Here is a 26,316-nt window from a genome sequence, read left to right as displayed (position 1 = left end):
ACAAGGTGCCAGGCTTTGAGGAAGGTCAGTTCTTAGGCAGTAACAGTATGTAGCGCAATAAACTAAAGTTGACAAAATTTGAAGTGTTGAGAATCTGAAAACTTGCTGTTGTCATTGGAGGGTTTCTGATTACCGTGATCAAGAATGAGGTGTGGAATTAGTGTCCAAACCCACAGTGCATTTCTTTAAAATAGTCATAGCTCTTCAGTAGGTCAGTGATTAAGTCTTTTGTCCATGAGTAGGGCTGGGCGACATGGCCAAAAAAATTATCACGATAATTTTTTTATATCAGTCGATATCGATAATTATCACGATAAATGTCAAATCTTTATTTCTTTCAAGTTTAAAAGCAGATTTTTGCTCCTAAGCGAAAGTTGTAGAAACCAGAGCGTAAATTGACTCTTCGCCAAGCCCCGCCCTCCCTAGTTACTGTTGCTACGCCTGTCAAGCTTTCGCGCCTGGCATGTCTATTACAGTGTGTATGCACCGGTGTCAGACATTCCCAATGAGATAATTAGTAATTTTTGGCGAACTCTGCCAATATCTGAGAGAGCAAGACTAAACTGCAGTGCATTCAAGGGATATATCCACGACATAATATGCAACCGATTAGAGAATAATTTCATAAAAATTGAAGCTGAAGCCAATAGTCCCAGCGCAGCAGCAGCGCCTCATACGCCGACCATTCACATGGGAAACACACAAATTGAGGAACAGCTATGTTCGTGCACAGCAGGGTAAGTGAAATGTGAAAATCTAATAATTATAAATCAAACAGCTTATCCATAAATCTTGTGGAATAACACTAACACCGGGAGAGCCGCGATCGGATTGGGTTAAAGTTACTCAGTCAGGGGTAGTAGGCTTTCGATTAACAAAATGCTGAAATATATTTTAAAGTATGTCAGTGAGCCTCCGTCTTGTCTTTAATCGTCTTATTTTACGTTAAAATATATGCATTATGAACAAAGAACCATCATTATTTCCAACTTCAAAGCAATAAAGTTAGGTGTTTATATTATTCCTGTCGACATTTAGATGTGAATGGGGTCTCCCACACTGCTGATCCACGCACATCACCATTTCTCCCCTCGGCTTTTAGATTTTCAGGAAGGAAAAAAATTCCACTCCCCCATCCAAACTTTTAGGATACCGGGAATCAGATTTGCACAATCCATTTGCACAACGCTTCGGCATGTTTCCCTTGCTCAAAGGCTTGCCAGACCTCCCGTGCCTAGTTACGGTTGCTAAGACACGATTGGCCAGTAGCGGTTTTCGGGCGTGGCTTAGCGAAGGGTCAATTGTGGTTTTAAACTCCTCTTTATTGTCAGAACATATCATGACAAACACTTGCCAAACAGGTGAACATTTGCCTGACTTTGATGGCACGTATCTTCAGCACAGTTTGTAGTGCAGGCTGCAATATTAATATTACATATTTTGCCTCGAAACCCATATTTGACAGTGAGTTCTCAAGTTAATACTACTATGTTAAATTTATGTTCATTAACAAAAACAGTAACATCTGTTAAAGGGTTAGTTTACCCAAAAATGAAAATGATGTCATTAATGACTCACCCTCATGTCGCTCCAAGCCCGTAAGACCTCCGTTCATCTTCAGAACACAGTTTAAGATATTTTAGATTTAGTCCGAGAGTTTTCTGTCCCTCCATTGAAAATGTATGAACGGTATACTGTCCTTGTCCAGAAAGGAAATAAAGACATCATCAAAGTAGTCCATGTGACATCAGTGGGTTAGTTAGAATGTTTTGAAGCATCGGAAATACATTTTGGTCCAAAAATAACAAAAACTCCGACTTTATTCAGCATTGTATTGTCTTCCGGTTCTGTTGGGGATCCGCGTTCACGAGTCCGCAGTGACGCTGATGACGTAAGACGCTGCTGACGTGTATCTGGTGCGTCCGTGTATTCGGGTTCAAATAAATATGGCTGGGCAAAAAGACCAAAATGTATTTCCGATGCTTCAAAACATTCTAACTAACCCACTGATTTCACATGGACTACATATATCCCTTTTCGTATAACCTATTCGATGCAGGCCTTTTGTTAGGTTCTCTTTTACTTCCTGGTCTTTACAACCGAACATCGCCTACAGTACATGTATATTGTGAACTCTGTTCTCAAAAGTACCATGCCTTGAAAGACGGCAAAGAGTAGGTCAACTCACATTAAACCTTTCCTGTATTTTTTAGTGAGGTTTTTCTCTTTGAAGTTTAGTGCATCTTATTTGTTTTAGATGTCCGTTTTGTTATTCATGTGCTTTGTTGTACTGTGCCAATGTACATGTTGAACATTTTCATTTTCTGGTTCATTACATTTCATTTCATTACACAAGCATCATGAGCTGTGCCCTTCATTAAGGAGATCTACTCAATGCATAACCTTTTTCTACTTGAGAATATTTCTTTGTCATTTTAGTCTGTATGCTGAATTATTACTCTGAATATAAGTTTATTGACTGGGTGTTAATATTTGTCGGTAAAGTTGCATATTTGCTTTTTTATTGTATTGAGTGATTTCTTTACATTTTAAACTTTCAAAAGTTTTTTTTGTTTAGTTTTTTTGCACAATTAGGAGTATAATTTGATATTTACATTTATCTGAAACTTATAATTTATAATTTATCTGTTTTTTGGTTTTTTTGTTAATGCATGGAATAATTCATGGTTAGAGGATTGCAATAAGTTAGTAATTGTATGGCTGTTGCCTGACATAAATAGACCGGCTCTTTATCTCAACTGACTCTAGTTTGACATATTGGTCATTCAGCACCTACTCCTATTGTCTGATAACACACGTCAGAGGTGGCTAAAAGTGACACTTGCATTTAGTGCAACTTGGCATTATCTAAATAGGACTGTTTAATTGTCTGGAAGTGGGAAAGTACTTGGGAAATGGATAGAAAACAGCAATTACACAGATGTCATCAAGACAAGTGAAGTGTTTGAGTGGAACAGATTGTTTTATACACGAGCTAACATAGAAAAACTTTGTCTTAAACTGTGTTGAGATGGCATCCTAAATAACATGGTGTATTTTATCCGTGCCGAAATCACTTTTGCACGTTTTACTTTAAGTCTATGTGCTGTTCCCTTTCGAGAGGTCTCTCCTATTGCGTAAGTAGCTTACGCTATGGGAAAACTCCTTTTCTCGAGAATATTGAAGTCTTTATGTAAAACGCATTGCAGCTGCACAGCTGACAGCAATGAACGAAGGCAGCTCGGTCATTGGCTGTGCTGCGGCAACTTGCTCGAACCAATGACGGGGCGACTCTGAATGCGCGACCAATGAGCGCGCTTCGCGCCCGCGCGCGTCAGAGCCCGCCAAGATGGGCGTGGCCAAGAGCTATATATTGGGCGCCCCGTCATGAGAGTTCTTTAGATTTAATCTCCTTCAGCGAACACCTTCTTCGCTGGATCCTCCGGATTATTGAAGCTTCGCCGTCGAAAAGCATACCAGCGGGATTTGCTACGAGGACGTCGGCACCTTCAGCCGCCTTCTAACGCGATCCTACTGAGCCATCCGGCGTACTGCTCACGCAAGTATTTACATCTGTTCGCTCTGCGACACTTGTAAAAGAGCAAATTTTCCAAGGCGTTGTTTCAAATGCCTTCCTGCGCGTCGTGCAGAGACCTTCTCCCGGACGGGGATCGTCACATCATCTGCGCTCGCTGCCTGGGCCGGGACCACGCAGAAGCTGCTTTGACCAAGGGCGGATGCCCCGAATGTGACGACCTGGGTCTCTCCGCACTGCGGGCTCGCCTCGCCGCTTTCGCCGTGAGCGAGCCCATCGCCGCCATCCCTCTGTTCGAGCCGCGCACTAAGAAAAAGCGCCGCTCACAGAGGCTTCCTGAACCTGAGCTCAGTGACGTCACGCCGAGCCAGTCTCCGCGTGCTTCACCGCCGCTCTTGCCTTCCCCACCGCCGGTTCAGTTCACCCAGCCGGACCCACACCCCTCTAGCAGAGCGGTGGGCCTTGTGACTTTCGGCGCGTCCGAGGACGACGGGGGAATGGATGACAGCTTGTCAATCGACGCTGCATCGGACGACTGGCCGGGCTCCACTCTCGACCCCGCCCCGTCGACGCTAGCTAGCGCGAGCGGGGGCTCCACCATGGATAGCGAGATTATCCGCGTTCTCTCTAAGGCCGTGGAAGACCTCGGGCTCGATTGGTCTTCTCCCGAAGAACCAACCCGGAGCCGACTGGATGAGTGGTTTCTGCAGGGGCGCCAGCAGGCCCCTCGGCAAAGGCCTTCTCCCTTCTTCCCGGAAGTTCACGACAAACTCACCAAGTCGTGGAAAGCCCCCCACTCTGCGCGCCTAAAGCCTTCTTTTTCTTCCTCGCTCTCCTCTGTGGACGGCGCGAAGGAAAGAGGCTACGAGGGAACACCGCCCCTCGAGGAGGCCGTGGCCAATCATCTCTGCCCGCCCTCCACCACCGGATGGAAAGCCAAAGCTTCCCACCCCTCGAAGCCCTGCCGCACTACTTCAGCTCTCGCCGGTCGCGCCTACGCCGCCGCCGGCCAAGCTGCATCAGCGCTTCACTCTATGGCGGTACTTCAAGTGTTCCAAGCCAAGCTTCTCCGCTCTATGGACGAGTCTGGCCCCGAACCCGAAGCCTTTAAGGACCTACGCAGCGCGACTGACATAGCCCTGCGAGCCACGAAGGCCACCGCCCAGTCTATCGGCCGTGCCATGGCTAATTTGACTGTTCTCGAGCGCCATCTGTGGTTGACTCTGACTGAGATGAAGGACGCGGATAAGGCGCCATTTCTCGACGCGCCTATCTCCACCAGCGGGCTGTTTGGACCGGCGGTTAAGGGTTTCGCCGAACGCTTCACTGAGGCCCAGAATGCTTCACAAGCTATGCGGCATTTCCTGCCCAAGCGCTCCAGCTCATCGCAGAGCAGACAGAGGCCGCCGCAGCCGCAGCGGGCTAGAACAGCCCCCACCGCCTCTCAGCCCGCGCCTCAGGCTGACGCTCGACGCCGCTCGCGCTCTCACAACCGCAAGCCGCCTTCTGAGCGACGGGGTCCTCGGCCCAAGATTGTGCTGAACCCCGAGCCTCGAAAGCCGTCCTAGCCACAAGAATGAAAAGAGAGAGTGCGTGTCTCGCAAAAGCCGGACCACTCTCTCTGCAAAAGCTCAAGCATTACCCAGTCCCCTTACAGGCGGCTGGATATGTTCATACAGCAGTCAATGGGCCAGTCACAGAGCTCGCTCACCTGCAAACAAACGCCGTTTTTACGGCGACGCACAGAAAACACAAAAAGAGTCTTTTTCTGCCTGTGTCACTAAGGGTTCACATGTCCACAAGGTGTGCATTCCCAGATACTGTCAAAACAGTGCCAAATTCATTCCCAGCTCAAGCTGCGCACCCCATGAATGTAGATCACGTGCCTACGGTCATGTACGCACCACTACACACAAGCACTGTTCACACAGTTATAAATTCATCCCCAGTAAAAGCGGGAAACATTATAAAAGTGACGCGTGTGCCTACCACTGTTTATGCACCCCCACTTATAAACACTGTCCTTACAGTGTCAAACACAACCCCAGCCCAGGCTGCGAGTTTTACAGACACAGCGCGCGCTGCTGTAATCACACACGCGCCCATTCACTCAGCTGCTCAGCGCGCGCCCGCGCCTCTGAGAGCTATGAGCTCAGGCGATTCGCTGGCCGGGTCCCTGCGTCACAGCGGCCCGCCCCTAGCCTGTATTCAGCCCATATCTGTACACGCAGCGGCATGGGAGAATATTCCAGATATGCCGAAATGGGTATTGAATATAGTAAAGCACGGATACTCGCTCCAGTTCGCTCGCAGACCACCACGTTTTACGACTGTGGTCGAGACGAAAGTGAGAAAAGAGTGCTCACATGTTCTACGCACCGAGGTGCGCAAACTAATAGAAAAGGGTGCTGTGGAAACTGTTCCCCCCTCTCTGAGCGAGGCAGGTTTTTACAGCCGCTATTTTCTCGTCCCGAAAAAGGATGGCGGTCTCCGCCCCATCCTAGATCTCAGACACCTGAACAAAGCACTAATGATTCGCTCGTTCAGAATGTTAACAACCAAGCATATCCTCGCGCAAGTACGCCCAGGAGATTGGTTTCTCTCAGTGGATCTGAAAGATGCTTACTTTCACATTCCAATAGCGCCTCATCACAGGCCGTTTCTGAGATTCGCTTTCGAGGGACAGTCGTACCAGTACACAGTACTTCCGTTCGGCCTGTCCCTGGCTCCCCGTACATTCACGAAATGTATGGATGCAGCACTTTCCCCCCTAAGGCGAAGGGGAGTGCGAATACTGAATTATCTCGACGATTGGCTGATTCTAGCACAATCAGAGAGTCAGTTAATAACACACAGATCTTGGATTATCAGCCATTTAGAATGCCTGGGTCTAAGAATCAATTTTGCAAAAAGCATACTATCTCCCAGCCAGAGGATTTCTTTCCTGGGAATAGTTCTAGACTCGATGCAAATGACAGCGCGTCTCTCATCAGAGCGCGCGCTCACCATCCGGCGCCTTGCAACATCATTCAGGGCGGGCGCGCTCGCCCCCGTCAAGCGGTTTCAGAGGATGCTCGGTCTCATGGCCTCAGCATCGGCCGTACTCCAGCTAGGATTGTTGCATATGCGCCCTCTCCAACGCTGGCTCAAGAGCCGCGTCCCTACTCACGCGTGGCGTTCGGGCCACCTTTTAATCAGAGCGAACCACGGCTGTATAAAAGCCCTGACGCACTGGAAAGCCGCCGACTGGTACCAGTCAGGCGTGAGTCTGGGTGTGAACACAAGGAGAAAGATGATAACGACAGATGCCTCCAAAATAGGTTGGGGGGCCCTTTACGAGGGCAGGCCTGTCTCCGGCTTTTGGTCAAACCCGGAGAAGCGCCTACACATAAACTGTCTGGAAATGAAAGCGGTCGCTTTGGCTCTCAGAGCCCTGCTCCCACAGCTGAGAAACGAACACGTCTTGGTCCGAACGGACAACATGACGGTAGTATCGTACATAAATCGCCAGGGTGGACTCAGGTCGAGCTCCATGCATTCAATGGCCAGGAGACTCATTTTATGGTCCCAGCACAACTTGCGCTCGCTGAGAGCAGCGCATGTGCCAGGTGCCCTGAACCAGGGGGCGGACATGCTATCCAGAGACAAAATTCTCCCAGGAGAATGGGCTCTCAACCCGCTGACGATTCACTGGTTATGGAAAACCTTTGGCAAAGCGGAGATCGACCTCTTCGCCTCCAAGGAGAACGCGCACTGCCCTCTTTTCTTCACGAAAAGCATGGATGCGCTCGCCCAGAGCTGGCCGAGCCGTCCCTTATATGCCTTTCCCCCGATCGCGATGCTACCGCAGGTCATCAGTCGGGTCAGAGAGGAGAAAGACGCAGTGCTGCTGATAGCCCCACTCTGGAAGAACCAAACATGGTTTCCAGATCTGATGCAAATGCAATCTGCACCACGGCCGATTCCACTGAGGCCAGACCTCCTCAGTCAGGCCAACGGGATGATATTTCATCCCCGCCCCGATCTGTGGGCCCTTCATGCATGGCCCCTCAACGGGTTCCCAGGAACCTCACGAGCGGAGCACTAAAAACCATCGCTGAGGCGCGGGCGCCCTCCACGAGACGCTTATATGCCCAGAAATGGAAAGTGTTCAGTGTCTGGTGTAATGCCAAGGGCCTGAACCCTGAAACATGCGAGATTACGAACGTACTCGCTTTTCTACAAGGGCTTCTGGAGGCGGGCCGCGCCCCCTCCACGCTCAAAGTATATGTGGCGGCCATCACAGCATCACACGACCCTGTAATGGAACGTCCATTGGGAAGAAACGACCTAATTATTCGTTTCCTAAGGGGCGCTAGGAGGATGAACCCTTCACGCCCCCCCTCAGTGCCGATCTGGGACCTAGCTACTGTCCTAGACGCTCTTAAAGGGCCTCCGTTCGAACCACTCCGAACCGTGCACCTTAAACAGCTCTCGCTCAAGACTGCGCTCTTGCTGGCACTCGCCTCGGTCAAGAGAGTGGGCGACCTGCACGCGCTTTCGACAAGCGCTGCCTGCCTAGAATTCGGACCTAACGACTGCAGGGTCGTCCTTAGACCGAAACATGGGTATATTCCTAAAGTGCTCACCACTCCCTTCAGAGCACAGGTTATCTCCCTAACTGCGCTATCGTCCCCAGCAGACGAACACGACGCTAATCTACTCTGCCCCGTTAGGGCTCTCAGAGTGTATTTGGAGCGTTCTGCCCTATTCAGACAGACAGAACAACTGTTTGTATGCTTTGGCGGCCGTACGAAAGGTTCCGCCGTTTCAAAGCAGAGAATCTCTCACTGGATAGTTGAAGCTATAGCGCTGGCTTATGAAGCTAAGGGACTTCAATGCCCCTGGGGAGTCAAAGCACACTCCACCAGGAGTGTGGCTTCTTCCTGGGCATGGTCGAGCGGGATACCGATCGAGGATATTTGTGCGGCGGCAGGCTGGGCCTCACCGTCCACATTTATCAGGTTCTACAACCTACAGGTCCCGGCACTGCATTCCAATGTACTATCAGCATGATGCTAGTTGAACTACGAGTTCGTATCTAGATTATGTATGTGCTTGTGTCACACTGAGCGCCTTCTAGCCGCTCTGTATTCTTTCCCACATATAAAGCTCGCCTCTGCCGGCTAGTTGGATGATAACTTTGCTTTTTTAGCTCAGGCACCTGCCTCTGGCTATCATAAGGCGAAGTTCAGCACGCACGGCGTTTTGCATGGTGTTCCCATAGCGTAAGCTACTTACGCAATAGGAGAGACCTCTCGAAAGGGAACGACTCGGTTACTAACGTAACCTCGGTTCCCTGAGAGGAGGGAACGAGTATTGCGTAAGCTGCCGTGCTTGTGCTTGGTTAGTTCGCTTCAGTCGTTTTAACCTAAAGAACTCTCATGACGGGGCGCCCAATATATAGCTCTTGGCCACGCCCATCTTGGCGGGCTCTGACGCGCGCGGGCGCGAAGCGCGCTCATTGGTCGCGCATTCAGAGTCGCCCCGTCATTGGTTCGAGCAAGTTGCCGCAGCACAGCCAATGACCGAGCTGCCTTCGTTCATTGCTGTCAGCTGTGCAGCTGCAATGCGTTTTACATAAAGACTTCAATATTCTCGAGAAAAGGAGTTTTCCCATAGCGTAAGCTACTTACGCAATACTCGTTCCCTCCTCTCAGGGAACCGAGGTTACGTTAGTAACCGAGTCGTTTTGCAACTTTTGAATCATAACAGCATAATATTTGCTCAAATTGGACCTCTATCAGAGTCCTTTAACTTTCTGTAGTCTGCGCTATAGAAGGAAACGCTTCTAAACTGCTGTTGGGGAATTAATAGGAGCAACATGCTGCAGTTGTCAGACAATTAGCAGCGGTCTCTCTAGAGACGCTCTCGAGGGACAGACTTTATTCCGTTCCATATCTTTTGGGACAAATACAAGACGCATCTCATCTTCAGCACTTTATATGGCTCAGAGATACACACTGAACGCCTCCATCATGAACAATGAGAAACTGCACACTCTTTATACACACGTTTTTCAGCAGTTTACTCTTTTAACACAACAAAGAGAAAATTGCTTGGGAATTCCTGGGCAGCTCTTGGGTGCAAACAAAAGTGTTTATCCTCAACAAAGCCCTTTGACTAAATGAGGTAATGTGTTGGATGGGGATTCATAAGATGTGGCAGTACATGTGAATCAATAAAGCCCTTGTAAGGTCTATTTAGTTAGCACTAACATGAAAAAGCTGTAGGCTAGTTGTAAAGCTTGTTTCTTTCTGAAACAGCATTTTATTTGATAACTTTTGTTTTGTGCTAAATTATGCAAGTTGATTTAAAGTACTCATAAGCAATGGTCAATGCTGGTGTTTGATAGACATTGACTAGTGTTGATTGTGCATGTTAGTCATTGGTTTGGGAAATTGACGGAATTTGGTATATTTTACAGAAATAATCTGCACACTACACCAACAGTATACTATTTTATCCGAATTCACAAAAAAGTAAACCTCACAAATAAACATCACAGTTTTTTTACATTTAATATTATCTGGCCTTGTATATTTTTCTAAATGATGGACTTATTTTTTTTCTTTTTTTCAATAAGCTCTTTTCCTTTTGCTCTTATGAGCTTCTTTGAAAATATAATGCTTTTTAAGCTCATGTATCTTTGTTGTTGTTTATAGTCTGCTGTTTCCGGCTTCCAGATTTCTCTGGTTTTATACAACACTAATTTTAGTGAACTAGTAGATTTCTGGTTTAAAGAAAATCATACACAGGCATACGGATCTGAACCTCAAATCAACAGATGATTTACTAAGTCGACAATTCATCTCTCTACTTACTGAGCCTGTGAGAATATAGAAAGCTTATTGTACTGAAACAGACTCAAGGGTCATCTTTTATATGCAGTGCCACTGTTCAGTGCTTTTATTAGATTGCATAAATAGTCGACTGTCTGCAGATTTCCGCACTGGGAGGACAGGAACTTTGACGATAATGTAGTTTCTTTTAGAGCAAAATATAGCCATTGGCTGATTACTTTGGCTAATTGCATCATTATTACATTGTATGATGATATGTATAGATCTTCTCTTGTTCAATTTTCTTGTTCTCATCCTCTTGTTCCTTTAGTTGTGTGTGTCTCTTTAACCGCTATCTCTTTTCTCATACTTCATCAGTCTCCCTCTCTCTCTCATAGTCTTGGCCTATCTTTTGCACAGTTTTTTTTTTGTTGCTCTTATTCATGCCTCATCTCTCCTGTTGTAATGACACCTTTCGAGTTCAGACACCTCTGTTTCAGCAGAGATTGAGTTGAGGCTGAGGGAAATAGGCTGCTGAGAAAGGAACAAAAATATCTGTGCGTGTGTTCCTGTTCCATCAGCTCCCCAGACCATGCAATTTATGTCATGCAATTTTGACACGATGCTGCTTCTCATTGCACATTAACTTTGTTTTACCACTGGAATAATTGGAATTGGAATAATATTGAACATAAACAACTTGCAGAGCTCTGACTTGTACCACTTGACTTCTGCAAATTCATTTCGGCATTGATAGTGTTGACACAGAAATGCAAAAATCTGAGTCTGAGGAGGACTTGAACAGCTCCAGGTAGAACATCACAGGTTGCCATCTCGTATTTACGGTTACGACATGGCTTGAACGCAGCGATAAGCTTATTGTTTTGGTTCAGGAGGAACTGTAAAAGGCTGCTGTAGTTTGTTTACGGCGCCCCGTGACTCTCTGTCTTCAACTCTTCATCGCCTCATGCAACGCGCTGATGACGTGTGATGATCCGATCGAATGCAATGATTGGAAGAACATTTTTTCCTCCTGAGACTTCCACAGAAGACGTACTTTTTTTTCATATTTAAACCACTTCTGTAATTCATTGCTATCAGGATATGAAGAGTGTATCAACCAGTATAACAAAAATTGCCTATACCCTACCTTTAATGCATTATTAATGTTAGTTATTAGTTAATGCACATTTGTTAATGCTAGTTAATAAAAATACGTAGTTAATGTTGAGATTAATGGTGCTTTCATCCGAGTTCGATGGACAAGAGTTCGGTTTGTTTGGATCATGTGAATGCTGTTTTCCGAACTCGGGTGTGCACTAGTGATGGGAAGTTCGGATAATTTTATTCGGAAGTTCGGATAATTTCGACTCTCTTGTTCGATCTCGTTCATGAAAATAAACAAATATTTTTTTCTGAGTCATTTCGTCCATTTAAGTGGCTTTAAATGTTATACTTTTAACAGGCAAATTCCCCGAACACATCCACCTACACAATCTTTATCATATTCTGAATTAAGAAATCATTTATAATGCAGTCAAAAATAATTTACTGCGAACATAAATAATTACTTTACCTTACGAGCAGGGTCCGAAATTAGCACCCGCCAAGCGCCAAATGCGGGTAGATTTTCCGTTTGGCGAGTAAATCTCAAAAGGCTATCCGCCACACTGGCGGATGGATGTTCCAGACATCCAAAGTCTTGCGGAAGTTTCGGGAGTCTCCCGCATATTGATAGCGGCTGCCTGATGCCCGCAAATTAGTTCAAATCTCCAGCAATCTAGAGCGAGCGAGAAAGAAAGAGCGCGCTCATACTGTGCTCCAAACCGTGTAGCGCGCGCACTGCAGAGAGCGAGAGACCTGTGTGTGTGTGTGTGTGCCTCAAGAAGCGTGTGTGAACCTTCTCCACACCCAAAATAGACCAACACTAAATATATTATTTTAACTTAAAGAATTAACAAATTAAGATGACAAAAAGAAAACACTGAATCAGTTTGAAGCTTTGAAAAAAACGCTTTTTTTCATCAGACTACGTTTTTTCGTCAAATAAAAATAGCAGGCCTACCTCAATCCACAGCTTGTCTAGTTTTTACTTAAAAAAGTAATATGTCTACATGATGCGGGGTGAGTCTGGATCTCCGATGGCACAGATGTCCCGGGAATACAGAGATGACGTCTCGCTAGAGTGGCCAATTTCGGAAAGCGCCTTTCATTTGCTTGTGGATGTTTGCTTCGCCAGTGATATTGCATTGTACTTGCACTAGGCCTACTGCTATTTTAATACCACGTAGCATATTTTGCAAGTAACTTCGTCGCCCTTTCTGTCAAAATGGTCCCACACAGTAGCTACTTCTTTTCGCTTGCCTTGCTTCATTGTGCTTGCTCAGCGAAATATGTCTTTAGGCGCGTGTGGTTGCGCGTGTCGACGCACCCCATGATTTAACAAATACAGGGTATATATACTGTTTTTTTTTTTTTACCATGCAGCAAACAAACAAAAAAGCTAAATGTGTGTGTGTGTGTGTGTATATATTTATATAATTTTAAAACATAATTTTATGTTTACTTTCGGTAAAGTATCTGATTTACAAAACCTTCAAATGTACTGTTATGAGCACTAGTTCCATGCTCACATCTTCCATGTCTTATATTTGTTGCTCTGATTTGACTTCTATGTACTCTTATTCATTCAACATAATACTTATTTCAATTAAATGTACTGAAATGAATGTATATGTGACACAAAAAGGCTGTTTATTATTTTGGCCGGTAAAAAATATGCTTGGCTGGTGGATTTTTTCATCTACCAGTCCCCGTGGCAGGTGAGCCAAAAAGTTAATTTCGGACCCTGCTTACGAGTCTTTCGTTCATTTGTCACGTGACAGACGCAATTAACTGATTGTTCATGAATGACCCATCACTAGTGCGCATCCATGACCCGTACCCGAGTCTGCTTTAAAAGGGTGGTCTGGGGTATATACGGTTCATGTTAACTCGGGTACGGTTCACTGCTGATATGTACGCAATCCTACTAAATTGCATAAATGAACTGCTACAGTGGATGGGAAAGTTTTTGCTGATTTGTTAAGTGAAGTTGAGAAAGTTTAACTGAAAAAGATAATAATTAGATACAATTTCTAGGCTAACTATTGCAAATGTTCTTGTTTGTTGCAGGCAGTGTCATAAAGTGTGACCCGTGCAGACTAACTCATGAACAAATGTTTAAATCGTTGTGTATACTCAATATGTTGTGTATACTCAATATGTTGTGTATACTCAACAAAAAGTAGCACTAAAAGAATTGTTAATGGAATCATTAAATAACTGGAACCGCTACGTTAAATTGTTTATGATTCCCATCCTTGTTCTCCTCTCATTTGTAGTCCATGGAGTCTCCACAGGCTTATTAATGCTGCTTACGTGATGTTGTTGTGCCAGTGAGCTTTTCACAAAGTACGTAATCAAGGATTCTGTTGCAGGCAGGTCTAATTGGAGCGGTTTTTCAGCTGCCCGGCAAGCTCGTGTCGAGCTATAAACATATGTCGGCTCTCTCTGCTGGGCCACACAACGCTGTGAGATTTGGATTGTGCCAGTTGCAGTATATGCTTGCCGCAGAATGTTTGTGTAATTTACTTAACTTCGCATGTCTCACCCCTTTGACCTATCAGACATGGCAACAGCATCTGTTGATGGACGTTTACTTTGCTCATGCCACTCTTCTCCGTCCTTTCGTTTTCCTCCCAGGTGATAATGTTACATTCCTAATGCATTTGAGCATCGACCAGCCCAGCGGCACGTAGCCCCGCACCCTCTTCAACATGCACTGTGTGTGTTTTAATGTAGAGGATAGGAATGGATTTGTTTAGAGCTCTAGTTTTTGCTTCAGGGGGAAAGTGGGATTTCACTGCAAACTAATGCACTCTTAGCCCTGAGGGACAAGGCTTTTCTTAATGTCCTTGTTGCGGGCCGTCAACAATCGCCAGCGCTTGCGCTCTTTCGTCTGTTTTTGTGCTGTTTCCCTGTAAAACGATTATTAAACAGGAGTTTTGACCTTTGCAAATGTTTCGATGTAATCGGTAGTGTATTTCTTACACTACTGTCTCAAAGTTTGGGGTTGGTAAAACAGTAATATGTTGTATTATTACAATATAATTTTCTATTCCTGTGATCAAAGCTGAATTTTCAGCATCATTACTCTAGTCTTTAGTGTCATATGATCCTAACAGAAATCATTTTAATATGCAGATTTTTGGCTCAAGAAACATTTCTTATCAATGTTAAAAGCAGTTGTCCTGCTTAAATTTTTTTGTTGTGTAAAAAACATTTTTTTTTTCACGAATCTCTGATGAATAGAAAGTACAAAAGAACAGTATTTATTAAGAGTAGAAAATTTCTGTAGCATTATAAATGTCTTCACTGTCACTTTTAATCAATAATGTTTCCCGTACATTGATTTGGTGACACATGCGTATCATGAGAACTGGCATATTTTCTAAATCGCATAAATACTTCAGTGCAAAATAATTGTTATTTTTGCTGTAAAGTCTTCTAAATTACCTGTCTGAGGTGAGGCTATATTTATATGGATTAAATTCTGTATGCACTTTGCTCTGTACAAAACATTGTTTTGCGATTGTTAATGCCGTGTTTCCTGCACCGCTACTCTAAAAACAGTATTCTGTAGGAAACACATGTCTCTTCCTGTTATCCTCATGCAGACATCATGCAGATATATATATATATTTATATATATATATATATAGCTATAAATTATAGCTGGTCTCAACATGAATTGAAAAATTTGTGATAATTAACCACACAGTATTTGAATTTCCATGCTCTGCAGTTTTCCACAATAAGATGAATTTGTGTTTTAAATATATTTTTTTTAATTTTATGATGCTTGCCACTACCAGTTAGAGTATTAGTTAATACACTCAGCTTTTTGAATAGTTTTAAATAAACATTTTTAATCTGAATAGTCCTTTGTCATATGGGCCCCAAAAGAATAGCTTTTTGAATGCTTCATTTTCTTTTTTCTGCAATAGAGGATCTAGTCTTTAATTTGGATCTAAGCTTTGAAGATGTGTGGGTTGAAAATGTTGTAAGGGAGCTTCACTGCCTTACAAAAATGGGTTTTACTTGTTGCTGATTTCCTAATAAGTGAACCCTAGAGAGTCTGTTGGGGGTGGCTTAATTTGAAATGCCTATGGCAGGTCTGTTTGTTCTTTGTCTTCTATAACCCTGAGACGCTTTTTACTTGATACAATGTGTGTTTTGTAGGTGTGTGCGTGCTGCTAGCAAGCGAATGAATCCAAAAGGAGTAATAGTGAGTCATCTTATGGACATCAGCTTGAGGCAGTTAGATTGTGATCAAAACTATATGCTGTCAACAGGCACTGAATTCAGGAATTTCAGATAATCTAGACAATTCCTACATGCCTGTCCAAAAAAGAGGCCAAAACTCACATTGTTGTCATACCTAAGTTGAGTGCTGGAAGGGCTAGATCATATAGCTATTGAACATTCACCATCATTTTGTTGTCAATATATGGCCTATAGTCTATCTATGTTGGTCGATAATTAGGTTCGTTATATTGCTGCATAAAAGTAGATTTTAAATATAATTTCTTGTTCATTTAGTGAAAATCAGTTTGGAAAACATGACTACTTTAAACAAAATTTGTACTTCTTGCATTGAACATTTTGTATCAGTTTGACAGCAATGGCTGTTCATTTGAAGTTCTATTTGAATGGCACTTAAATATCGAGATGTTTAACGTTATTCATAAAACGGCTGAAAAATATACTGTAAAAAACAAATTCCAGCCATATCACCCATCTCTAAGATCTGTTTTTGATCTGTTTTTTTTTTTGTCCCTTTTTGTCATAAAGTTTTTAGATAACCTGTGATCAACTTCAATACCTTATGCTCTTTTTCTCTTTGAACTGTTTCATCACAATTTTCTCTCTCCTTCAACGGCATCTCACGACTTCCTTTTGAGAAATACCAGCTCTTTTAGTTGGAAAGAGATTTTTTTTTAGAGGCTTCTGAGATTGTTACCATGTGATTTATTTCCCCTCAGGTATGCTAACAAATGAAAAGGCAGCGGGTGGTCAGTGAGGAGTTGTCACGTTCACAGTCTTCACACAGAATCACAGCCATGGCGAATGGCAGAACGGTCATGTTGCATTAGACACATTACAGGCTTTACATGTTTGTCGGAAGGCTAATACACAGTGACAAAGCATACAGCATAACATTCTCTCATGCTGGCTGCCTTGCATGACGACAGTAGGAGAGATTGTGACCTGATGCAACCTTGAACAGAGAACAAGCTGGGGTTAGTTAGGCTACATCTTTGCCTGTATTATTGGATATAAACACAATGGGCCTCTATTGAAGTAAAACTTCACCTAAAAAATAACATTCTGATTAATCCTCATATCATTCCACACCCATAATATAGGAATGATGTGACATAAGGATGAGTAATTCCCTTTAACTAATATTTGACTTTTACCGTTTAATTTACTCATAAAATTATTGGATATTGATCTTTTTTACTAAGTGTTATGAATGGTATCAGTTTCTTTTAGAAACACATTTGTAAAGATTGTCCCATACTACAGTAGCTTTACCTTCTTTCTGCATTGCATCATCTTAAATGACTGCATATTTGTGTGCTAATTAGATGTATAAATGATTGAATGTTTAAACTCAAGTGCATGCTTTTATTTGAGCCTCACATTCACTGTAACCGTCACATGGTTTAGCAGCTCAGGAAATTTCTTTGTTTCCAGTGAAATTGGATTGTTTGGAGATTCCCTTCCTACGCTTCCTTGAACGAAGTGGATTTGTATGTCATCTGGGAGAGGAAGTGAAAGTGGTCTACTAAACCTCTAAACCTTTTGAACCTTTTCTTTAAACACGTTCTTATGCTGATCCTCAGATATGAGATTGGTTTATGAGGACAGGTGCTTACGAAAACTATTACAACCTGCCACTAGTGCAGATGAGATAAGACCACACTTTTCCCATATTAATCTTTTTGTATGTTTATCAGAATTAATGTAATCTCTTAATGTGAAAAAAAAATTCTGAATTAAAGATCTGCCAGCATAAGAAATGTACTTTCTTTGCACAATAGTGAATAAGCTAGTTGCTAATTTTAGTTGCTAATTAAACAAGTGCCCTTTAATACAATACAATACAATACAGCCTGATGCTTGTGCAGTTTGTTCCTTACATTTTATTATTATTCTATTTTTTGTTTTTAAATGGCCAGGTCGGCCCTGTAGTTCAGGTTTTTACTTTTCCTGTAAACTCTTTTTTCTTTTCGAACCACATTTTAACATTAAACCTATTCTTAAAAGGTGTTTTTTAATTTAATAGCCTATTTATTCTCTTCATTTTCCCTTTTCATTTTCATGTAAGTTTTTAGGCGTTTAATTTGCTATAATGACTGTAAATTATATACTTACTTCATAAACACTTTTTATTGTTCATGATTATGTATCTGCTTTTTTGTCATTTATATTTATCCTTATTGAGCCCTGTTATTAGTGTCTATACCCAGTTTTCTTCAGACAGACGCAGGCCCTCTCCTAAACCCGGATCCGTAGAGCTCCTCACCCCTGATTGAGTTTGAGAATTAGCAGAGATTACTGACCATTGTTCTGAGGCCAGCGCTAGACTAGGATGTAATCTCCTCTAATTCCTGCCCGTGATTAGCTCCAAAGGACTCAATTAGATGGCCTGGTGATGGACGTTCATTAGCGCTGTACATCAGAGCATCTCTGTGCAGACATATGTTTGCTACACATCTTTACCACGACCCTGCCTGGCAGATGGGTACTGGAATGAAGCGATGTGTGTTGCCCTCAGTAAAGGACCTCTTACTTTGCTGTTTGGGTTGGGTGAAGTGTTCTTGCCAGACCGCCTGTGGCGAGCTACAGTCTCAGTGCGTTTCATCTGTGCCCCAGCTGCCCCCTTCATCGCTCCGCACTGTGCTTTGGCATCCTTTTTGTCCATGAGGAGCCTGAGCCTATTTTCAACTTCAGATTGAGTTGATCTGTTCAATAGCTCAAAGTCCACCGCTGTGACTCTAGAGAAATGTCCCACCATTCAATAAGCATGACCTTAGTTGGGAGAAAAGGGTTGGATTGCACCTTGCGCTTTTTGCAAATGTTTACAGCATTTGAGAACCTTTTTTTCATTTAACAAGCTAATATTGTCGAACGCTAATCTGAGATCTCTAAATTTCTTCATGCTCATGTTCAGGGGTCGGATTCATGATAGAAGTTCAGTAGAAAGCAATTATTGAGAAATTCTCAAGTATACTCTTAAGCCAACATGTTGATAGTGGCTTCCAGATGCCTGTAAATTATATACCGTACAATATCCCCCCCCAACCCTGGTGTTAGCGCAATTCTGGCGTTGACGCAAGTTCCCTACTGGGAAATTGAATCACAGCTAAAACATTTCAAAGGCTGTTTTGATTTCAACACAGCGTGATGTTAATCCATGATGCATGACGTTAAGAACTGTCCTTAAGGGTGAAGGATGTCATTTTGTTTGGTGCCGCTACTGGAGAAATTACATGGTTCACCTTGAAGAACCAATTTAGAGTTTTTTCTTCATCCTGCAACCAGCCTTAGATGGAGCTGTTAGTGACCGCTGCAAGGCTCATTGGACACATTAGTCTTTCAGCAGCTCAGTAAACGCAAGCTGCTCGTCCATTTTGATGTTTGTTTGAGTGCTGTGTTCAACCGGCTTTGACATCCACTGCCTAAAGCTATTTATTATCAAACAGTTGTGGCTTTGTCTGCTGTAGGACCAGAATGAGATGACTCTGATGGGAGCTGGAAGAGGACACTTGGAAACAGAGGCCATTTAAGATTGTTGAATCAAGATTGGGTTTAAATGTTAATTGGTTTGGTTCTACTTGTGGCCATGTGTTAATACTTTCTAAATGCGAAAAGTTAGATTTAAATTGTCTAAGTGGTTGTCGAGTGCAATAGTGAGGTTCTCGAAGTAAAAATCCCACACACTTTCTCCTAAACTGATCTTATTGTTGAACATTACATAGACATTGTTGAAAACAATGGGCAAAATGTACTCTTATTACATGTTTCAGAAATAAGTCACCAATGCACTATCCTTAAGAATATTGATGGTACTAAATTCATACATGCCGTAAAGTAAATGTGTTTTCAAATTTATTAAAAAAAATAAATCGTTTGCTAGCCAATTCCTGGAAGTACACTAGCCAATCCTGAAGAGAAATCCTCCAATCAGAGAAGCTGCTGTTAACATGGAAATGACTTGCAGTGCCCAATCCCATGAAGCATTGCAAATTGCAAAATAATCAGTCTTTACAGAATCAAACAACACATTTGAATGTTATGCAATAAACTTATATATATAAAATGTTCCACTAATAAACAATGACTAAGTCAGTTTTTTTTAAATTGTAACATTTCATGCGATTACATCATTTGCAATACTTGATGGGATGCTTAGTTCATGGTCTCATTAAAAACATTAAGTCTTACACCATTTGTGTTTTTTCATATTTTTATATAGCATTACTGCTTTTTAAATAAGCAACAAGCCGAGTATCAGAGGTTTTATTTAATCCTAAGAAGCTTTTTTTTAAGATGACATGGTTATATATTGGGCTTTGCCATAATCTCCCCAGTAAAATATATTTTTAGTTGCAGTTTCATGCAGGGTTCTGTTGCTTTAAAACAAATTCTTTTTTTCACAGTTACTGGAGAGACAATTGGGGTGAAAAAAAAAGCCTAATGTATTTTGGCTAAAGCACCATCAGTCTGAGCCTAAATGAATAAGCCAGAGCTGCCCTCTTTTTTTAAGGTAATGCTACTAAACAGTCTTGTGGACAGTTTACATCCTCCTCAGCCAGTGTTTTCCAACTCACTACATCTCATCAGGCGACCTCCCGTTCTCTATACTTCAGTTCCTGCCAACAGTAAAGGAAGCCTCTCCCTGTCCCTGTGGAGTGCTGGGATACATCTGTTGAAGAGAGGGCATGTTTGAGCAAACTACTCTAGATGATCTAATATAGATGGTATCTAATGTAGATTGCGGCCTGTGTAGTTTGACAGTAGACCATGCAAGGAGACATGTGGGTTGTTCCAAACCCCTAATTCTTTTGAATGAAGTGCCTAAGTGATGTGTCAGTTCTGCCTAATTTTCGGTTTTATTCCTTGTTTCCTGCACAGCAAGTTCAAACCGCTTGGAGCTCTGTCTTTTTCTCGCTCTTAAAGGCCTTTGTGGCTTCAACAAGTCCTTTTGGCAGCTTTCAGCAGAAGCAGCAGGCAATACACACACTGCCTGCCAAAACCCAGGATTGTGCCTAATGTGGCAAATCAGCAAGACTCCTCTCATACCCACCATATTCAGTACAGTACTTATGGATAAATGCAGGTGGGGTGGCTTTTTTTTTTGGTAATGGTATATATCACTGTATATATATATATATATAGTTATTTTTTGGCAGGAAATTCAACCTCAAACTGTTTTATATATTGCATATTATTTTAATGACTTGATAATATACTTAAATATTTAAATTCTTAATCATTTTAAAGCAACACTATGTCGTTTTTGCGGTTTTTGCTCTCGGTGTCCCCCTACAGTTGGGAAACAGTATTGTCTTCTACTACTGTCGTAAAATCTGTCATGGTTACACCAGGGGATACACGTGTGCATTTGTTGACAAGGCGATACTGTCTTGAGTTCCCGCGGGCAGACTGACAGCGTTGTGTGTGAAATGTCTTCATCCCAGGTACATTGGCATATATTTCAGCATGTCATATGAATAAATTTCATGGGTTTTATTTTTTTCAAACGTCAAAAGATCACGTAGCTCACGTTTACAAGACAGCGTCATTATAGTAGCCTATTGTCTACTGTTTTACATAACGGATATGCTCATTCAATTCAATGTGTGTGTGGTAGGTAATAGCCATATATCGTCAATATTATAATATCAAGCTACCATAGATGAATCTGCAAATTTGAAAATATATTTGCATTATAGCCAGAGGCAAGACACTTTCACCAGAAAAATAAATACACAAACATATCAGATTGCAGACATTAGGATAGTTATCCCGAAAGATTATTTATTATAACCATCGTAAACTAGCATGTTAGTGTAGCTACCAGATTGATAATTTGCTACTCTACTAGCATTACTTGATTCGTGAAGATAAATGGAGGACCAGATAGATTCCGTAACATGGCCAGGCCATGTTATTCAGCCTTTTACATTTCACGCGATAGTCAGCTCCCTGACTCCCTGATTTATTTATAAATGTATAAACACTTTATAGATGACTGACTGCTGCGCTTGTGACAGGGTGCATGTTACTGAAAGAACGAGCAGAGAGAGAGAGCCGGTCACGCACGCGCACACTCTCACCGTCTTCAAACTGTCTTGCTCTCCCTCCAATAGTGATCCTCGTCCGGTCTTTTAATTTGTCACTCTCCCTTTTTCTTTTTTTAGTCTCCTCTGACAAAACCTTTGCCTTCTTCCTTTTAGATGTTGCTTCGGTCATGACAACAACATACAGACTGGTATCAAAAGCTAGTTGGGCTCTCATGTCAGAATCTGAGGAAGTGGGGGAAGTGACTTATGCCGTAAAGCAGTCGAATTTTGTAGGTTTTTTTTTTGTGCTCTGGTTCCTACCCGAAACCCGAAGTTACATAGTGCCAGTAAAAGCGATACAGACACTGTCAGGCTATGGCAGACGTGTCATTCAACCTATTGTAAGTCGATGTACCATCACAAGGGTCTTGGAAATATATAATGAAGGTTGAAAAACTACATAGTGTTACTTTAATAAAATGTATACATATATTATTTTTTAAAACATACATTTTACATTTATTCTACTTTAAACAAATATTGATTTATTATACACTTGACATCTACTATTTACATTATTCATTTATTTAATTTTAAATTTTTAATTACAATATACATTTTTTATTTTATGAAATTTATTTATACTTAATAAAAATGATATACATATTTAAATTACTCATACTTTTTATAAAATGACATTCAATTTTGTTAATTTTATTTATTTATTATTCTTTCTAGATTGTAAGTATTTTTTAGAAATCGCATCTACATATTATTACTAGTTACAATACAATACATTTTTTAATAATTACATTGTATATAATAAATATATTTTCTTTTATTATAGTTTTTTAAAATGTTCATCTAATAGTGCAGCAGATTAATTGCATATTTCAAGAGAATCGTTCAAATTGGTATAGAATCATGAAATTTGGCACAGATACTCTCTAAGGGTCACTTTTCGGAAAAAATGGCGTTGGCCACCCAAAGATTCAACATGGCGTCCATCTTGAAAAGATGGCCGCCATGTTGAATTTTTGGGTGGCCAACGCCTTTTTTGAATTTTTGGGTGGCCAACGCCTTTTTTTTCACCTTGCCATGGTGGAGAGGCTTGTGTACTCTAGGGCTGCAACTAACGATTATTTTGATAATCGATTAATCGGACGATTATTTTTTCGATTAATCGATTAATCGAATATAAATTAAATTAGATTTTTTTTTTTTATTATAACTAAATAAAACCGTAAATCAGGGTATTTATGTGTAAAAGTGTACTTTAAAAAGTGCAAAAGCCACACATTGAGTTTTACTAATATCAATATTTGCATTGTTTTTAATGATAATTGCTGATGGCAAGTTGACAAACATGATTATTGTTAAAAAAAATGATATCCAACATATTATGTTTTAACAATTTTTGTTAAAACAAATTTACACAGACATGTTGTTCAGATGTGAATATCTGAACTAAAAACAAACTAAAAACATCTAAAATATATAATTCATTTAATTTTTATTTAAAATTAATTATATATAAGGAATATAAGGATAAAGAATATAATATATATTATATATATAATATAGAAAATAATATAAGGATAAATTTATTAAATAAATATAGAAAGACTGAAAACAATTGTGTGAATGTAGAGCCGCAGTAGATCGCGTTTGAAAAACAATTAAAACTTAGTAGACAAATGCTATAAAAAGAGAACGGAATGGAGGTAACGTTACCCAGCAAGCTAACAGGCTTGAGTAAAGGACAGGAGAAATTATGCATTAGTGCACAAGCATTCGCTGAAAACCACTGAGTACAGTGACTAAAAAACAATATTTTACTGCTGCTGTTATTAACTGCCTTTGTATTTAATGCTTCACTTTGTAAACACCGTTTTAATTTAACCTATTTCTGCGGTAGCGCTATTTTAATCCATCACTTACGTTGCGAGCGAACTGATTGCACAACCTGATGCTCGAGACAAAATACAGACATCCCGGAAGTCCCGGGAGTCTCCCGCATATTGATTGCGGCTCCCTGATGCCCGCGAATTAGTTAAAACTCGCGAAATCTAGAGCGCGCAAGCAAGAGCGCGCATGCGAGACAGAAGAGACTGCTCCAAACCGTGTAGCGCGCGCGCTCGGCAGAGCGGCTGAGGGAGAGAGACCTTGCGTGTGTGTGCGTACCAGTAAACGCTCCCCGTGACGTAAGCAGACCAACTAATCGATAATGACATTCGTTGACAACGATTTTCATAATCGATTATAATCCATTTTATCGATTAGTTGTTGCAGCCCTAAAGTACTCCAATGAACCTGAGTGCTATGCCGGCGGGGAATTTATATCCCTGGCAAGTTTAACTAAGCTGGACAGGTCAAAGGAGAGGAGGCAGACAAAGCAGACATTATGACTATTTGACAGAAATGGTGGCCATCTTGAAAATGGTCGCCATCCTGAATTTTTGAGTGACACATACATTTTTCCAAAAGAGTGTTTATGCTTGCATCATTATTTGAACAATTGAAATAATTAATATTCGACAGGAACGGTGGCCATCTTTAAAAATGGCAGCCATCTTGAATTTTTGAGGGTCAAGCATCCTTTGCCATTAACATGTCCTTTAGAGAGTATTTGTATCAAATTTTCTGCTTGGATTACTGTTTGAATAATTGATATAATAAGCATTGAATAGCAATGGCGGCCATCTTGACAAAATGGCCGCAATATTGAATTTTTGAGTGGCCGACGCCTTTTTCCAAAATAGTGGCCCCTAGAATGTATCTGTGCCAAATTTCATGCTTTTATACCAAAGTGAACGATTCTTTTACTAATCTGCTGCACTATAATAAACTTTGACCATCTAACAGTTTTGTGTCATGCAGCGGTGCAATTTTAAAATATCCGACATCAGGCAGAAAACTACTCCGCAAGCTACTGAAAGAGTCCATCGGTGGAAGTTTGCAGGGTAGACTATAATGTTCATGAAGCAATTTTAAAAATGTGCACAGTCCTGCAAGGGCAAATCTCTGAAGAGCCACCTTTCTTGATACTGGAATGCCATGCCACGTGATGGTCCAGACAGAGGGATGGGGAGAGTTTGCACACACCGTGTCCTGGTAGAAGAGGAGGTCGCTGCATTCATCATTTACACGACTTGTCCTATATTCTAACCTCTAGAGGAAACTCTGCTCGATACAACCCACTTCCCTCATTTGCATTTATCTTGCATCATATTTTGCTGAAGCCGGTTTCCTCAACACTGTTCATTCTCAACTATCATGACAGGATTTTTTTTTAAAGCCCAGGGTTTACTCAATTCTGAGTCACTTGTTTACCCGCAAGGGAAATTTATGAGGTAGATCTAAAACAGCTTTCGGTGTGGCAGCCTCCATCGAGGTGACGGTGACAGCTTGCCGATTGCTTCTGCACTGCCTGACTTCCTATACGATTACGCTTTAGTCCCAATTCAACTGATTTATTCAACGTATTGTGCATTGCAAACAATTTCTGCACTGTTTTTGTGAGTCAAAGCAATAATTCAAACCACTTTTGCTGCCAACTTTACCTGGTGGCCACTTCTTTGATCCACATAGCTGACATCCATCAAACCTACAGGCATTCATTTTCCTCAATGAACTGGACTGAATGGGAGGGCAGGATCAGCAGGAAAAAGGTCAGATTTGTCAGTTGTAAGCTGTAGCTTTGTTTGTTATCGCCATCTAACATGTTGCACAAACCTTCTCAGGCTGGAAGTCATGACAGTAATAGACACCAACCGTACTGTCAACGGTTTGTACAATTGCTGCTTGGTGATAAACAAAGTTTGCCTTTGTGCTTCACTTTGTTGGTGCGTTTGCATTGACGTTATAACACAAAAGCATTTGGGGCAAGTCTTTTCATGGCAGCACCAGGTGCAACCACACAACCTGTACTTGGAATTGGAGGATTCAACACTGTTTTGAGAAACCAGTTGAATGTATGCAAATCACACAGACACATTTATTTTTTTCCAGACCTGAGTACTCGCCCTATTTGCTGTATGAAAGCTACGATGCATCCACTATAAATGATCTGCATCTCAGCTGCATTGTCATGCTGCTGCAAGCTGTGTCAGTGTGCTGTGGCAAAGATGACGTGCTCAGACTGCAGGGTACAGGCCCTCCCTCCTCTCACACAGCCGGTAGTCTCTGCTGAGACCGGGAGAAATCAGTCAAAGCATTTGTGGCACAGTTTGAGCATTTTCATATGTAGAAAAGAGGATGGAAAGCTGTGAGATCTCTTTGGCTTTACTCAGCATCCCGATTAATGCACAGATATATTGCTTTTTTTTTTTTTCATATCTTCTTTTATGGGTACTCGTATCCGCTGAACCATTTTATTCCCCAGGTGAGCACAGCGGGGATGATCTTTGCTGAGATCTCACCGTTACCACTGTAATGGACAACATAGAGGGCAAGTGCAGCTGAATCACCCGCTACTTGCATAATAAACACAAACTAAGTTTGCAAAATTATACAGTGTGATACTGCAGTTTTACAAACAACAGAATAATTTAATGAAGCG

The 26,316-nt window shown here is 41.8% G+C and overlaps 1 protein-coding gene across 2 annotated transcripts in view; it reads left to right on the top strand.

Annotated features, from left to right (window-relative positions):
• Nucleotides 1-26,316, top strand: part of trim62.1 (tripartite motif containing 62, tandem duplicate 1) — a 46,640-nt gene that overhangs the window by 2,392 nt on the left and 17,932 nt on the right. The window lies entirely within an intron of this gene.

The sequence above is a fragment of the Siphateles boraxobius genome, unplaced genomic scaffold (genome assembly GCF_051911475.1).
Source record: "Siphateles boraxobius isolate OS27281-9 unplaced genomic scaffold, OSU_SipBor_1 5, whole genome shotgun sequence".
Lineage (NCBI taxonomy): Eukaryota > Metazoa > Chordata > Actinopteri > Cypriniformes > Leuciscidae > Siphateles > Siphateles boraxobius.
Note: the sequence above shows the minus strand (reverse complement) of the source record. Positions and strands in the feature narration are given on the sequence as shown.